General features: G+C 33.4%; 1 non-coding gene across 1 annotated transcript; it reads left to right on the top strand.

Annotated features, from left to right (window-relative positions):
* The first annotated feature begins 236 nt into the window (after positions 1–236).
* On the top strand, positions 237–348 carry LOC113597669 (U6 spliceosomal RNA). Its single transcript, XR_003418462.2, has one exon. It is a non-coding gene; the product is annotated as a U6 spliceosomal RNA (small nuclear RNA).
* The last annotated feature ends 8155 nt before the right edge of the window (positions 349–8503 follow it).

Genomic DNA, 8503 nt, shown 5'->3' on the forward strand with positions numbered 1-8503 from the left:
AACTTTGAATGGGGATGTACTTGTTAAACTAAAAATGTGGAATTGGCAAAATTAAAGTTCTTTGATCTCTAAAGTTTCCAAAAGCTCACAAGCTTCTTGAGGAAGATGTACATGGAGAAGGGGGAAAAAAAGCTTGAGCAATGTGCAATGTGGTAGCCTTTATTCAAAAATTCCTTTAAAAATATGTTGAAATGCTTCTTGTGTTAGCAAAATTTGATTTTTAAAAGTGTACTTTTGTACTCACTTCGGCAGCACATATACTACAATTGGAATGATTAGCGTGATTAGAGTTTAGCATGGCCCCTGTGCAAGGATGACATGAAAATTCATGAAATGTTCCACATTAAAAAATGAAATATAATAAAAATATACTTTTAATATTTTATGAAATTTGGGAAGTGGATGCTATTGGTCCTGGATTAAGTACATATTTAATAAAGGCATTATACTGTTTAAATAGGAAGAGACCTTTGTCCTTACTCTTGATTTCTTGTTCTCTATTTAGTCTAGGAACCAAGAAGCACAATTTTCTCCTTTAAGGCTATAATTTCTGGTGGGGATATTTCACACTCATAGTTCCCTGTATGTTAACAAGAGTCATGCATTACTGAAGTTAGAGATGTGTATGACAAGAGCATGGCTTTTGTGGTCGGTTTCTTCTGTTAAGTGCTTCTGATATTGTATCTCCCATGAATATAATGGAAAAAAATATACAGCTATGTCTGGGTTGAAGGAGGCCTTGAAGTACGTACCATGGGCTTTGATTTACCTTGAATTTCTCATATTCAAAGATATAAAAGCACCTCTTAGTGGTAAAGATAGTACTTGGAACAACATGTGTTGTTGCATTATCCAGATTGTTAAAACACACTTGGTGAAACTATAAATACAGTAGAAGTTTTTAACTGTAAATGGAGAATAGCAAAAATGTGTATCTCAGGAAGGAATTTACATCTCTTCCATTTCTTTAAAAGAAATATTGATGACTAAAGTAAATATAAGGTAGCTGCTATTTGATCACATTTTCCTCAGGCCTTTTCTCAGAAAAACAAATGATCTCAAAATGTTAAAATTATAGAATTTATTTACAGAATGGTTTTCATATTTAATTTCCAATTTGAATTTATTTCATGATCTCTAAATCTTTGCAAATGCACACTTACTCTTTCATATACGGTTTAGAAAGGCATCTGAAAGGCTAACTTTTCTCATCTGTTGTGTATTTTTGTTAAATAGTAGTTTAATATAATATTTAATTATATTTATTTTATATAAATTATATTTAACTTAATATTTAAATTATAATAAAATCATATTTGTTAAATAGTAATTTACATGATTAACCAAGTTAGCTATAATGTATAGGAGTAATAGACAAATATAATTAATGTATAAGTAAACAAGACTCTAGCATTAGGAATATCCTAACACTAATTGGATAGAATTTTTAAAAAGTTTTTAATTCCATCATGAAAATGCTATTCTAATTTTGAAGCTTCATACCATGTTCCAGGAGTCTTGCATCATATTCTGGCTTCATCTACCTCTCAAGATTCATCATGTACTTGCTTTATCTTCTCTTGCCACACGGGTGTCTTTTCAATCTCTTATTTGCTTCCTCTTGCCAGAGGGCCTGGGACATTTTTCTCTCCATTTTTTACTTGCTTAATTCCTATTCTCTCTTCAGATCATAGCTTAGTGATCCTCATATCAATGAAGTCTTCCCTGAGCTTCCTGTCTTATTTTCATAGCACTTATTCACAATTTAAAAATTTCCATTTTTTTAGATTATTATTTCCTTTATGTCTGTGTCTTCCCTACTATTCTGTGTATACCATGACATAAGGATTGTGCTAGGTTATGTTCATCACTTAATGCCTAGTTCCCAGCATAAAGCCTTGCATATAGTTGGTACTTGTTGTGTGGGTGGACTAAACTTAAACCGATAATATCCATACTAAGTTTACTTACCTGCAAGTTCTCATAGACATTTCTGTATTCTCCAGCAGATTACATGAATCTCTGAGAGCTAGAATTGTGTATAATATGCAGGATTTTCTCACAGTGCTTAACACAGTACATTGTGCATAGAAGCTATTTGATAAAAGTTCAATATATGCCCAGATGGTAGAAGTAAAAATGATATGGTTTAAAATTTATATATTTAACTCACTTCATACTATTTACAGATGAAAATCAAGAAAAATAGTAATCTTTATACTAATTCTCACCCCTTACATTTATTTCCAGTGTCCCCTAGGTCAACATAGAAAACATAACTGTCAGTGGAGTGCTAAGTAAAAGTAGGTTAGAGAAATTCTCATTTCATACTCTCTGGAGTAAGAGTACTGTATCACCATGTATATATATGTATACTCATAGCTTATTCTTGAAGTAGGCACAATCAGTAGCTGCCTAGGGGGATGTGTGAAAGGGGCTTTAAAAATTGCCTAAACACATCATGATGCTCCTTATCTGGTATTGCCCCAGTATCTAAAATTCTCACGGGAATTTCTCATTTCATTAGATAGCCAGAGACTTCTGTTAGCAGTATGTCAATTTTCTTATGTGAAGTTACTAGACCAAGAAGTAATGGTCATTTACCCTTGACTTGGGTTAGTGTAACAATAAGCCAACATAGGGTTAAGTTTTGATGAAGATGAAGAGAACAGCTAAAGTGTGACTAATGACAAACTTCTCAAGATGTGGTATGGATTAGCAAATGAAAGATTGAGGAGGACAGAGGCAATAATTAGGAAGCATTTGACTGGAGGAGAAACACTGAAAGGCAGAATTATAAGCACAAAATTTAGAACCATGAGCTAAGGAATTAGAATTCTAGTTCTGTGATGTGCAAGATCTACAATTTTGGGAGAGTTAATCCCTGAAAATCAATGTATTCAATATTAAATGCTATACAAAAACATTGGCAATTATTTCTATGTGGCAAGTGCAATAGGTATTAGTTGAACCTGAAAAAATTTCGTCTGTTTTACCATTTATCAAGTGTATTAGTTTTTCCTGTAATATCAGTTTAAGATAATATTGGTTATCAACATTTCATGGCTAATTTCAATCTCAGTTAGGCTATTTGGATAGCAATTTAAATATGCATAAACCAATCGATGAGGATCTTTGAATGGTTAGTATGTATCTCATTCAAGATACTATGAAAAGAATGAGGCAAGATTCCTCCCTATGAAGAACTTAATATGGTATCCAGGAGGTGGACTTGGTGGACATGGAGAAATAGTTCACCTTTATTCATTCAACAAACTTACTGAGTTTTATCATCATACCAAGCACAGTTTAGGCACTAGGATACCAATATGAGAAATTGAGGCACTAGGATACCAATATGAGAAATTGAGATACTCTTGAAGTGTAAATTTCATGGACAAGGTGGACAGTAGCTTAAAAAATAAATCTATAATAGCCAAGTGGAGATAAGTAGTATGAAGAAAAATAGAATAGGGAAAAAGGAATAGAGAGTGACAGGAGAGTGATTTTATATACGGTGTTCAAAAATGATCTCTGTTAAGGAGGCATTTGAGCTTAAATCTGAAGAAGTGAGCAAACAAGCCAGATAAATGTCTTCAGGGAAAGATGTCAGGCAGAGGAAAAACCAGTGCAAATGTCCTGAAGCAGGTGTATGCTTGGTATGTTTAAGGAACAGCCAGGAGGTCATTGTGGCTGGAATGAAGTTAAAAACAGGAGATGTGGTAGGAAATGAAGTCAGAATGGTAGCAGAGGGGTAAGATCATATAGATTTGTATAGATTATTTTGTATACCCAGGGCCATCATGATTCATTGGGTGTTGAATGCATGACCTGACATATATTTTGTAAGCATCACTTTGGCTGCTGTGTGGACAATAAACTGATGACTTGAACAAGAGTGGAAGTAGAGAGACTAGTTAAAAAACTATTATATTTGTCCAGACAAGAAATGTTGGTGGGTTGGAGCAGGATAGTTATGAAGGTGGTGAAAAGAGTTAGTTTATAAGTATACTAAAATATAGGGAAAAGTTGATCTGTTGTCAGACTTCTGTGGGATGTGAGAGAGAATCAAAGATGACTTCATGGTTTGCAGGGGGGCATCAAATATTTGGATTTGTATGTGCTGTTTGTGATGCTTATCAGGCATCCAAGAGATATATTTGGATGGCAAATAAGTACATGAAAAGTTCTCCACATCATTAATTGTCAGGGGAATGTAAGCTATAATCATGAGAACTTACTACATAACCATTTTAATAGCAAAAATTAAAAACACTGATAAAGGATTTAGAATAATTGGAAGACTCATATAATATTTGTAGGAATGTAAAATGGTACAACTACTTTGAAAAATAGTTTACCAGTTTCCTATAAACTTAGACATATACTTTTTTTGTGACCCAGCATTACTATTGTTAGGTATTTGATCAGGTATTTTATTTTTTTATTTAAAAATTTTTTCATGTTTATTTATTTATTTGTTTTTAGAGGGAGAGAGAGAGCGCGCAAGGGAGGGGCAAAGAGAAGGACAGAGAGAATCCCAAGCAGGCTCCACACTGTCAGTGCAGAGCCTGATGTGGAGCTCTAACTCAGGAACCATGAGATCATGACCTGAGCTGAAATTGAGTCAACCAACTGAGCTACCCAGGCTCCCCTGGTCAGGTATTTTATTCAAGAGAAATGAAAACATATGTCCACAAAAAGACCTATGTATGGATATTCATAATAGCATTATTTATAAGAGCTAAAATATGAGAACCACCCAAATGTCCATCAACAAGTAAATGGATAAACAAATTGTGGTGAATACAGAGAATATAATATTATTCAGTATTAAAGAGAAATAAATTACTAATGCATGAAACAATGTGGATGAATCTTAAAATTATTATACTGAGATGTTAAAGAGTACATTATTATATGATTCCATTTGTATGAAACTCTAAAACAGGCAATATTAATCTATAATGATATAAAGCAGGTCAGTGTTTCACCATCCTACTTTATCTGGTTCTGAGAGGTTTCCTGCAACACAGGAATTTCAGTGCTAAACACAGAACAATCCCTGAAAAAAAACACAACAGGTGGTCAATGTGTAGAGTTGGGGACAGGGATTTATTTACTGGGAAGGAGCTCAAGGGAAGTTTTTGGGGATGAATGAAATGGTCTATATTTGGATTGTAGTAGTGGTTACAAGGGTATATTCATTTGTTAAAGCTCATCAAAATATACACTTGTGAGCATTTTTTTTTAGAGGGAGGCTTAAATTATCTTTTGATTATTTTTTAATTTATTTAAATTAAAGTATTGATTTTAGGGGTAGAACTCAGTGATACATTTTTATTGGATGTAAAGTCTGTACCAGTGATATTTGTTAAAAAATAAAACAAACATTTAGTGGTAAGTTATGTAAAATATAACTTTTTATTTAAAAAAATTTTTAATGTTTATTTATTATTTAGAAACAGAGAGAGACAGAGCATGAGCATGGGAGGGGAAGAGAGAGGAGAAGACACAGAATCTGAAGTAGGCTCCAGGCTCTGAGCTGTTAGCACAGAGCCTGACGCAGGGCTCAAACTCACAAACTGCAAGATCATGACATGAGCCGAAGTTGGATGCTTAACTGACTGAACCACCCAGGTACCCCAAAATATAACTTTTTAAGCACATGTGCTGATATCTTCATTGTTTTTTGTCTCAAAAGAAGTAGTCAAATACTAGTGTAAGAGAATGTTCCTGAAGTGACTCTGATACTGGATACTTACAAAATCAGAAGACTTCTGTCAATTTAAACCCCTGAATGATTGTTGGGGCTTCCATATAGACTTATATTAGCTGAAGACCATTGATGCATTTTATCACATTGATGATAAAACCATATCTTATCCTTATTTCTTACTTTGTCTGGGTAAATTCAAAATTCTTTATATAACCAAATAAAGATTATAACCAAACATTAAATATTTCTATTTATGATCATGTTGTATTTCTAGATATATTTCAAGCTCTGGAAAGGTAAATTCAGACCACAGGGGAAACCAAAATTATCAGGACATTTTTCTCTGCATTTAAAAGTCATGTAAGCATTACTAGATATAACCCTGAATAACCCATGATGAATAATATAGGCAAATGTAAATGACAAATTGTCCACTAAAGTTAGATTTTTAATTTTTTTGGTAAATAACCATAGTAATTCTAATGATGGGGAGGAATGTGAAAAAAGTCAACCATACTGAACATCCTCCTTTTGTTTACCTTATTTATGTTGTTAACTCATATATTTCTGATTTTGTTTTACATAAAATATGTTAATGCTAGTGTTATGAAAATAGAAATAACCATTGTGATCTAGTGTGAAAAAAAATCTCCCTGGTAGCCCTTTATTTGTGCATCAGCTGAGGTACAATTATGAGTTAAGTTAAACTTAATTTTATGCCTTTTTTTGTCCCGTCATTTTGAGCCATATTTACTTATTCTGCATAACCTGTCATTGCTTACTTTATAGTTAAGGTTATAACCCTAAGATTTAAGGCCTTCTATTTTTGCCCTGTAAACATATCTCTGTCTAACTCTTCAACCTGTATGTCTTCTATGTGAAATGAGAATAATATAATCTAGCTTTTAGGGTTGCCATGGAGATTGAACTAATATACTAATTCAAATCACCTGGTGCGTAATTACCTGTGAATTTCTTTATCTTTCCCCCCTTACTGGATGTGATATATGTCTCTGTAACATAAAATTATATCTCTAAATCTAAATATCTGCATCTTTGTATATGATTTATTGCTTTTTTGAATGGGACAGTATAATGTGGTAGCTATGAATACAGTCTCTGGGACCATACTCAGGTCCCTATCACCTACTGGCACTGTGATTTTTGGCAGGTGTCTTTACTTTTCCTCTTCTACAGTCTCCTCATTTGGAAAATGAATATAATAGTAACATCTGCCCCATGAGACATTATATTAAATATTATTATATGAAAAGCACTTAGAACAGTACCTGGCACATGGTAAGTATTTTGGAGACATTGGCTATTGTCACTAGAATACAAGCTTCACGAGGGTCTCTTTTGTTCACTGCTGTAGCCTTCTCCTCCCTAGGAATTCCTCTCCTAGGGATATACTCTGTTTTGTTTCTGAATTTTGCCCTGTGTTCCAAAATTATTCCAACTTTCTACTCAATATCTTTCATTGGATATCTGATAGATATTTCACACTGATCATAGCCAGAACATCACTCTTGATTGCCCCTCAACCCATTCCTGCCTTGATATTCTTTGTTTAGTAAATTGCACCACAATTAACTTAGTTCTTCAAGCTGAAAGCTAGTCATTATTCTTGATTTCTTTCTTCCATATATCATATTTGTCAGGAAGTCATGTCATTTCTAATTTTAAAATATATCCCAAATCCAGTTAACTCTCACCTTCACTCCTCTCATCCCCATATAAGCCACCATAATCTCTATGTCTTAGATTATAGCAATGTGACTAATTTTTCTCTTTCCTTTCTTGTCTTCTATAATCAGTGTAATCTTTGTTTTATAGTAAAATCGGAGCATATCATACCTTTGCTCAAATTCTCCAATGACTTCTTTCCAGTCACATTTGGAATAAAAGCCACTCTTATTTTCAGTCTTTAAAGATCAAACTAATATGGCTCCTGGATACCACTCAAGCCTCATATGTGGCTACTCTTCCCCATATTCACTCCTCATTGGCCATGGTGCTCTTCTTACCCTGACTCAAAGAGCAAAGTTAATTTATATATAATGGCTTTTTTATTTGCTATTTTCTGTGCCTGGAATGCAGTTCCCAAAGACAAGCAAAATGGCTCACTTCATTCCTTCACTTAGGTCTCTTCAAAAAATGTAGAAAAGCCTCAGAGAGACTTTCTTCTCATTCCTGTCTACAGTATTCACCTTCCACACAAGTTATGGTATATGTTAGTAGAAGTGAAAACATAGGGTTTCAAAGGTATTGGTAATTTTCTATTAGTCAAATTTGGTGGATTTGCAAGTATTCATTTTATTTTATATATATACAAACACATATATGTATATATATACACACACGTATTTATAACTTTGTATTAAATATTTCATAATAAACATTTTAAACATCCTTATAACTATTTCCCTTTACCATGTTATATTTTGGTTGAAAGCAGTTATCACTACTTAAAATGACATATTTGCATAGTTACTTTACTGTGCTCTTGTGTCCCATGCCAGATGTGAGTATTATGAAGGCAGGGATATTGTTTGTTATTATGACTGCTATATTCTAGTGCCTATTATATTGCCTGGAAAATAAGCAGGAGCTCATCAAATATGTGTTGACTGGATCAAAACTGGCTATTTATCCCCAACATACAAAAACCTAACTCAAAGGGATACATGCATCCCTATGTTTATTGCAGTATTATTTACAATAGCCAAATTGTGGAAACAGCCCACGTGCCCATCAATGGATGAATGGATAAAGAAGATATGG

The sequence above is a fragment of the Acinonyx jubatus genome, chromosome X (genome assembly GCF_027475565.1).
Source record: "Acinonyx jubatus isolate Ajub_Pintada_27869175 chromosome X, VMU_Ajub_asm_v1.0, whole genome shotgun sequence".
NCBI lineage: Eukaryota > Metazoa > Chordata > Mammalia > Carnivora > Felidae > Acinonyx > Acinonyx jubatus.